A 9948-nucleotide genomic window follows, 5' to 3' on the forward strand; every position below is an offset into this window, starting at 1 on the left:
GTATAAAACTTCTATTTGGCAGCGTTGCTCTCAACGTGACTTTCTCATATTTTTCAAATAAAGGCATTGTATATTTTGAGCTCGTTTCGGCATTGATGCTTCTGAGCAATTCCTAAACACTCGATTTTTACTTGTGAGCTGTTCATGAATTTTCTACAATTACCAGCAGAATATAAACCCAGCTCAAAGGGGAACATATCATATTTCTTGACGAGCCAAGAAAAAAAAAATTTGACCCTTGCATTTTGAGGAAAAAAACAGCAAAACCTGTCTGAGTGGGACACCTATGGTTACGTTGAAATCTGTCCAAGTTAGAGAGGTGTCTACAAAGGTGTCAAAGATATAGAGGTACAGAGAAATATTTTGCGGCATCATTAAATGACTTACTTAACTGGTAGAAAATTTTAAAAAAACTAACAACTTTTTGAATAAGTGTCCGAAAATAATTGTATTCAAAAAATTTCTTTAATTACTAACGATATTTTACAATCAGGTGATTCAAATGCAATAATTAAGTTTTGTATGTGTTTTTGAATGTATTTAGAGAGAGGGAAAAAAAATCTATTTCATATCTTTTACTTATTCATATAAAATCAATGATTTTGAAAAAATCGGTTAAAAAACACTTTTTTTCCACTAATGGTTTAAAATGGCCATTTTGCATGACTGTACATTATTGCAGACTGAGTAAAATTTTGAAATGCATAGAGATGAAAGGAAAGCGCTTAAAAATAAAGGGCATTTGTAAGAAAACCACCATAATCTGTGTAACTGTCACACCCTCTATTTTTTAGGTTAGCAATGAAACTGTTTCTATAAACCTTTTCTCTTTAATTCACCTGAGACGCGGTGAAACCTACCCTCCAAGAAAAACACCTTCATAACATTCATAGACGCCGGAACCTAGGGGCTGAGGGCATTTCAACCCCCCCCCCCAAATGAACTTTGTAGTAATAATTTCTGAAAAAATAATGCAAATTCGCCCTCTCTCTCTCTCTCTCTCTCCTGCGTAAGCATTTGAGTCTTGTATATTTGATTGTACAAAAAAAGTTTACATTCTACATTTTTGAAATGAAAAATTCAACGTTGAATTTTCAAAACAAAATTGATCTCAAATTATAGTCAATGACTCGAAGTTTAATATTTCATAAATATTTTTCACCTTTATTTTGTAATAATATTTTATTTTTTGGATTTTATGACTGAAAATGATGGATTTTGTCCACTCTGTTAAGAAAACAAATATCGCTGTTGAAAAATAAATATTATTTCTGCTATTTTTATCTCTTAAAATAATGAAATCGGCTCATTTCTTACACGTATACTGAAAAAAGGCAGTTTTGATTTTTTTTTTTTCTGTCGTTTTGATGATTTTTCATGATTTTTTCGAAATAGCGCGTAAAAAAGTTTATTTTTTACCTATATTTAGCTACTCAAAATCAAAACTTTTCATTTCTGACTGACAATGAATTGGTAATTTATAATTTAAGATCTTAGTTTGAAGTGTTCTTAAATGTTTCTGCCTGTGAACTGCAAAAATGCTTCCCGTAACAGAATGGATATCATTTTAACAGAATGCGAAGAAATGTTTAACTGAGAGAAAGATATCTCAAATGTTCTATAACTAGGCCATGCAAATACACTTTATTTTCCCAAAAATTATATACAAAATGTGATAGTCGACCCAGAAACTCCTCTTATAACCTTAGAAAAACATCCACTACCCACCTAGTTTGAATTTTGGTCCGGTAAAATTATTAAAATCTGGTCAAAGTGGACACTTTGGATTACAGCCGGTTCCAATCAAAGCTGTCCAATATAGGGAGTTTCCAGGATATAGAGGGGTCCAAAGTGACAGGTTATAGGCCTACAGAACCATGTGTGAAGGAGATATATTGCTGTGCATACTTCAACAACAATGATAAAGTAAGTTGGCAAACAATAAAACAATAAATGACATTTTTAAATGACTATTCAAATCCACGTAAATCATATAAGTACAGTATGAAGTTCTCCTGAATTGCGACATCCCGTATTTTGTTAAATATTGACGATAAATTTTCTTTTTTTTTGTTGTTGTCATTCAATAGCATTCAGGACGCCCATTTTCTAAATATATAACCCCTCCAAATTTTTCTTCTCTGAATATTTCATTGCTTATATAGTGTTATATAAGGTATATATATATATATTATAGCATTTTATTCATAGTAATTACACTTGTTTAATTTTTTTTTATTTTCGTTTATCTCACGTGTTATAGACACGAAGACGGAATTGGAAAGAGCATGTGAACATTAATATGCAAATATATTGTCCGAATTTCTCTATTGACCACCGGCTACTACTACGTAGTGTTGTCTATATAATGCCAGTGTTTTCCAATTAACACTTATCAGAGGAACTTCTTCGAAGACACCACTAGACTATGCCATGACGCGATGGTTCTCATAATTTACGGTTCTGGGGCAGTTATTCTAGAGGGGCCACAGATGAAAAATCAAGTGGAAAAGGTTCCACGACGAATGGAGAAAATAACAGGGTCGCAGAAAGCTGGGAAGAAAAATTGTCTTTTGCATGAAGCTTCAGTCCATGAATAATGTTTCCTTGTCTATCATTTGTAAGATTGTTTAAAATAGTACTATTTTTTTTAATAACTCTCTTGAGCACTGCTCAAGGATATCAGCGAGCCTCGATCAATCTACGCATACAGAATTTTAAATTAAGGTCTGTGCAAGACAAGCGACGTATAAATTGCGCAACGCATAAATGTTTTCACTTCGGAATTTAACAGCGTAGAATGAAATATTGAACAACGCAGAGAGAACAAACATTTTCATCAGTGAATCCTAAACGGTTTGTCGCGGCTCTGAAGATATACGCGAGATATTTTTGGGATGAAATTATATCAAAGGTTTATAGCAGGCATCTTCAACATGTTCATCATGCTTCAATAGTGCTCGATGCTCATGTATAGTTTTGGTGCTCGCGAGCACGATATCTTTGACTATTGAACAATCGAAGTTGGACTAATGGATTTATTTTAATTTTTTAGCACACACTCTTATTTTGAGGATTGCTAATCGAAATAATGGGAAAATTTTGCAAAGAAATGAAAGAAAACCTTAACCCTTTGAGCAGCAATGACGAGATATTTCGCCTCCATAAATGTCTTTTATTTCAGCATTGCAAGTTCAGATGTTTGATAAAATTGATTTCTCAATGGAAAACTTTTCCCTATAGGCTACCCCTTAGTTTGCACCTGCTGAAAATCGGAAGAAAGCCTACTTTATTAAAAAACTTGCTATATTACCCGGTGCTGCCCGGGTTTTCTTCAATTACTGGGAGGATTGAAAAAGTGACAAACCATTATAAAGGAATAAACTATTATTTTAGTTCAGTTTCAGAAAATTAATACATTATTCTTCCTCTTTATACATTTACTGGCAGGATTAAAGAAGTGACAAATCATTGTAAAGGCATATACATATCTGAAACACATTGTTTGACAACTACGGTAACCAAAGTAAACATTCCGAAAGTGATTGTTGAAGCCCAGAAACCATTGTTGCCCGACAGCTTTTGCCATTTCTGGCATTTGCCCTGCTCTGACGAAATTTTAAAGTAGTCTATCGTTCAAGTCGGGTCCGGTCTAAAAAAACCGGGACGATCGGTCTAAAATGATAGATTTGTATAGAGAACACACACACGCACAGATACAGACACAGACAGAAAATCAATTTTATATGTTAAGAAATATATGTCATTTTGTTTTGAGGGGGTTTAGTGATTTCTCTAATTGCCGCTTAAGGGGTTTATCATCAGTTACTAGTGCAGATTATGAGGTTCGTTTACGGTTTAGTAATATATATATACATATATATACCATATATATAATAGTATGTCATATAAGTAATCACAAATTAATTCTGGTTATTGGTCGAGCTTAATCTAAGGTGTAAGTTTGTTTTGTAGTTTTTATCTAGAGTTGGAAAGTTTTTTGACTGTTGGCAACATTGGCCGAGGGTGGAAAAAGTTTGTGAACCACTCTTCTGTCTCTTATACAGTAATCCCACTGTTTGTTCTGTTAATCGTAACATATTTTACTGCACGTACTTGACGCATACGCGGAGATAAACTTGAAAGTCTGGGTGGAGGGGGGGGGCATGATTATAATGATGTCAATCCATACATACACATATGCATAGAATCGTTCGGCTCCACCTTTGACGCTGAGGGGGAAGGGGCAATGACTCTCCCCTCGTATTCTCGCCTATGACTTAGAGCGACACTTATACACCAGACACTTATCACACCAGATCGTAGGTGTACAAATTGAAAAAAATGACAAAATTGTTTCTGAAGATATCCAAATATCATTTCTTAACTTATAATTTTATTTCAGGTGTGTTAATTGTATTTTTATTACGATATGGCAATAAATTGTTTTGTCAGGGCGGGGGAGCAATTGAATCATCAAAACGCTGTGCACCTTAAAAAATTAAAATGTGCCTCGAGATAAGAAAGATTGGAAAACACTGTAATAAAAGGTACTGTATGATCTTATAAAAATATTGCCAAGACGAATGTGAATTTAATTTTTGTTATGCGTGTTGGAGAGAATGAAACTTTCTTTTTAAGCAGTGTTTAGATCATTTTATTTTATATATTCAGGGTGATTACTTAACCACTTCACGCACAAGGTTTTGGCCAGAATTTTGGATTATCCCTAATCTGACGAATCGGCGATAAATCTGGTAGCCATGTTCCAACCTAACCTCACGTTAGAACAAAAGAAGAAGTGGGAAAGAAAAAAATTTTAAAGGAAAAAGTATAATAGATAATATAGATAAAAAAGAAAGTACTTTTTTTAGAGTCCTCTTTTCACCCTCACTCTACGTGTTCTTTTTCGCTCGTACATTTGTATAGTAGAAAGATACATCGAACAATGAAGGACCGGACATCCCCCCCCCCACGCTTTCCATCTCATTAAATGAGTATATGTCTGTAGATATACATCTAAATACATTTGTGTAACAGAATAGCAAGTCCGACTACAAACGTATAAATCAACAAAATAGGATAAATTGTGGTCTAAGAATCGAAGTCTAAATTGATATTGTAGCGTCGTTGGCACGTCTGGACTCGATAACCGAAGTTCCGTTGGTGGCGGTCCGAAAGATACATTATAAAGAAAGGAGGGAAAGAAAAAGCAACTTCTCCGTAAATAATAGTGTTGCTATAAAGCTTCTCGATGGGTAGAGAGAGAGAGAGAGAGGAAAGAAAACACAGAGAATATATTTGTTTGAATTTACTGCACAGGTGATCACTAGCGTGATCGTAAAAGGGTTAATTCCCCCTGTCACGTTTTACGGGTTAACCGTTGATCCTAGAGGCACACTTCCAATTAGAAAATGTATTTGAATAACGTGTAGAACACAGGTCTATTCGTCATTCATGTTGCAAGGGGTTGTATAGTTGTTAAAATAAAAAAATGGTTTTTTATGCGGACACCCCGTTTTCAAAAACCCAATTAGAAAGTTGTTGCCCTGTCTCTCCTGAAGACAACAAAGAAAAAAAAATTCTACGTTTCCAAGTGCAATATTCGCAGAGATATTTGAATTGAAAAATTTGAGAAAAAATTGGTAGAGAACAGCAAAAACTAACGGAAAACGCTTCTATCCCTCATTTATGCTTTTCTTTGTATCAGAGAGAGAGAGAGAGAGAGAGAGGAGAGAGAGAGGGGAACTCTCTAATTGTGTGTTTTTGGGCACAGGGTGTCCGTATAAAAAGTATACTGATATACTTTATTTACCTCCAGCGGCTGCGGAGCACCGGTTGAGAACCGGTGGACTAGGGTATTGATTCGATTTCTGAGCAAATTTTATATTGAACGAAATAGTGTGTGTGCATAAAGTTGTTGTTTTGTTATAATTACGGTAACCATATTTGATCTGGAGAAATACGTAGAATTAAGATCATAAATACGGGACATCGCAATTCTTACTGGAAATGTTGCTAATTGTCTGCCAAATCGCCAATTATTCCTTATAAATAACTCCAGTGATGAAAGAAATGCAGTGATTTAAAATGCATTTCACACACGGGGAAGAAAAGTTGAATGTACGACCGGTGCCGTCTTAAAGACATCACGGGTCCCTAGGCAAAGCGATTTTTCTTTGGGGGGGGGGGGGGGTACCCCTACCTGGCTAAAAATACCTGCTACCAAATTTACATACTCACTGTCGCAAATTTGACCATATCTTAGTTTGACGAAGTGCTTTCTGCACTTAACCCCACCTCCTCCCTGGCCATTCCCGGTTGGGCCTATGTAAGGAGGCATAAGCTTAATTGTGGCCCAAGCCCGGGTGGGCCCAAGCTTAATTAAAAAGAGGTATACTTTTCAAATAAAAATAACAGAAAAGTCAAGAAAAGCCAAATTTTGACATTTTTCGTATATGTATCATATTATCCCCCCGCTATCCATATATTATATGATAAATGTAGCGACAAAAATATGTCGTTATATCCGAGGGAGGGCATCGCATTTTCATTGACGTTATGGGCACGGTTCGTTAACATTATTCTCTATCGAAATTAGTCAGAACCACCAATTAATGATGTAAAAACAGAGTGTCATAGCAACCAAAGTCGTTATAGCCGAGTTTATATTATGATAGATTATGTTAGATTTATTTTTCACTTTCTTTACGTGTTTGTAAAAGAGGTGTCCGAAACGGTTGTACGACGGCCGTCAATGAAGTGACCATTTATCACGATGACCGATGGCCATGTGCCAAATACTGAATGAGATTTTCTGCACCAGCTCGAAACTTGAGTAATATTTACACATTTGCGATTCATCCCAGGAAAATTCGTTCCCGAGTTTTTTTTTTTCCACCATGTCCTTTCGCAACTCTCTGTTTGTTTTTTTTTTGCTGCGTAATAACAGGGAGGCTCAACCTTCCGAACAGTACGGGCCACTTGAGCGATCCCATAACCTGTCGCGGGCCACTTGAGTTATTTGATAATCATTCACGTCGGCTATTTGACTAGTTAGATGAACGATTGCGGGCCTCAAAAATAACTAGGAATTTTTCCCACGCTATCTATTTATTTTCAACCCATATAAATGCTTAACCATTTTGGAATTTTCTGGAACTAATATAAACCAGCGTTATATGATTATATTTCTCGTAATCGTTACGTTAATTGTTCAACAAATTAAAATTATGAAAACAATATACGAGTCATTGCTTCGAAATTGGCCTAAATCAATGGTGCTCAACCTTTTTAGAGTGCGGGCCGCTTCAGTGGTTTGGAAACATATCGCGGGTGCCAACGTATTTGTAAGATCCGAAATGTGCTGTGGGCCATTTAAGTAGTCTGGAAATGTGCTTTATGTCGTTTAAGTGACCTGACCAGGAAATGCGTCGTGGGCAGCTCAAGTGATCTGGAAATGAAAATGAAAAACCAAGCAATATTATATGGAATAAAATTTTTTTATCCTTTATCCAAGTGAAAATTTTCCCCAGCTGTTTCTTTTTACATTTTTGACATTTGGTGGCAAGTGATTTTGTAGAGCTTGAACCAATCAAATTTTGGGTTGAAAAGAATGTATGGCCATCACTTTTAGTTTCTTTCAAATCAATTGTAGATCATCACTTCACAATTAGATTTATTCGGGAAAAAAGAGGCGAGTGTCTCCTTCTCAAAAGTGTCCTTCTCCAGTTTTCTTTTTCTTTCTTCCTTTTTTTTCTGTGAGAAATATATAATCGAAAATTATTTTGACCCCGTTATTTTCACTTTACCTCATGTTTCAGTTTAGAGACCTCTATTATTTCTGCCATGCATTTTTCAATATAAATAGTTTTATATTTATACAAAAATTGCCACAGACTTTTTGCAATTTTTGCGATTTTTTGCTATTTTGAAATTTTTGTATAAATTAAAACCAGGCAAAGTTTCTAATTTTTGTGATAATAGTTTTATATTGAAAAATGCATAAGTTGTGGGTGGGGATAAAAATGAAAAAAATTCAGATTTCTCGGTTGCAACACGAAGCTGCAAGTAATGTTTCGTTTGAAAACTGCGTTTTGAGATGTTGCCTCTCGTTCTCTAATAAAACAAAGACAAATTAGAAATCTCTTGTTCCCCATGAAATTGACAACAAAAAGGAGCAAGAAACACAAACAAAAATGCAATGGACGAAGAAAAAAACTGTTCAGAGTAGCGGTGCTTTTGTCTAAAATGAAAATGAGCAAACAAAATAGTTCGTCAATATCACCTGCCTGTGTTCAGATTACGGTAAATGTGATATAAATCGGTTATTACACATAAATAACAAGTTCTTATGCGTACTTACGAATAGTCTCGGTAAGCTTAATAAATTTATCCCTTTTACCGGACAATATGCATAATACCCAAACGTCATGTGCATAGGCGTACGCAGCATTTTCTCCAGGGGGGTTTCCAGATTTTTTTTTTCCTTCTGAGAGGGTTTTTTTATTTTTTTTCCTGCAAAAATAACACTATAATCTTGGCTCGGGGGGGGGCGGTTTAGAACTCCTACACCCCTCTCCCACACGTATGCCAATAGTCATATATTTACTGCCTTCATCTGTGATAGATCCTGGGTCTCTCTTGGTTCCTATCGCAACAGAAATAGTTGGAGCATGTTACGGGTGTCAAAGCATAAATATGAAATTAGTGGTTAAATAGATAAAACTGCCATATCAGATTTGCCTATTTCGTAACGTTTTCCTGTGATGATTAGCTGTTGAAATTGGGAAATTATCTCTTAGATCAATTTTTTCCACCATCAACATTGAACAAACTACAAACTTCGCTGCTGACTATATTTTATTTAGCAGCAGATAAAGAATTTTTTTTGATTGGCATTTATTTTTGATAATCCCTCCCCCCCCATTTTTCGTTCAATTTCGTGAGAACGACTAATGTATGAGATTGGTTTTTGAAATATAGAAGATTTTTTCTTAGAGATCGAATTCTAATTTCACTTTCATCGACTTCTGTCCTGAAAGAATAAATATTTTATGCATATAACGATAACTTACTTATATAATAATAATAATGAACACTCGGAAAACAACGTCCGTGTGTTTGAGAAATGCATGCGTAATTGATGCAGCGACGAGTTTTGGTTGGTCGGTCCGAGACAGATCGATATCGATCGATCTCCGGTCGGTGCGGCGGAATGCGGCGTCTCCGACACCCATTTCGACGTAAAAGGATTTGGCAGGCGGAACTATGCAATTAATTGGCGAAACTTCGCGTGGCTTTTGTCAACTAAATAGGAGGACCCTGCGAATGCTTAATACCAGCTCATATATATATACGGTTAGGGCTGCTATCCCGAATCGTATCGAAAAATAACAATGGAAGCAGGTTGTCCTTGAACTTCATGGGCATCGTCTCCCAATTCCAATACGAACATTTCCTATTAAAGACATTTCTCCTAGCTACTTGTTCACGAATGCGATAAAACCTCTCTAAGACGGCCATTCCTCGGGGGTTTTTTTCAGAAAAGACCCCTTGTGCGGCGCCAATAAATTCACGAACCCCTACAACAGCCAATACCATGTAACATTTGCCGTATTCAGTCAGGTTTGTAAGACGTGAACATGTACAATCGGCAAAATTTTAGAGATGGCAAATATTTGGATGAAGTCCGCTATAACTTGTTTTGAGCGGGATAGGGGATCGTGAAATATTTCACTGCGCCCCTGAATATAACTGCATACTGTATAGCAGTACTTCTCAAAGTCGCAGAGTAGAGAAGGCAGATCTCAAACGCGATACTGTACATAAAAATTCAAGCATTTACCATCTGCACTTCAAACACAATCATAACTTTGACAACATAAATACGTTGAGGCCACACCTACACTCACAAACAACATTTCAGCATGTATCGATTCATTAGAA

This window comes from Pholcus phalangioides, unplaced genomic scaffold, assembly GCF_987345545.1.
Source record: "Pholcus phalangioides strain wild (caught in Gottingen) unplaced genomic scaffold, Ppha-v1.0 ptg000031l_1, whole genome shotgun sequence".
Classification (NCBI taxonomy): Eukaryota; Metazoa; Arthropoda; class Arachnida; order Araneae; family Pholcidae; genus Pholcus; species Pholcus phalangioides.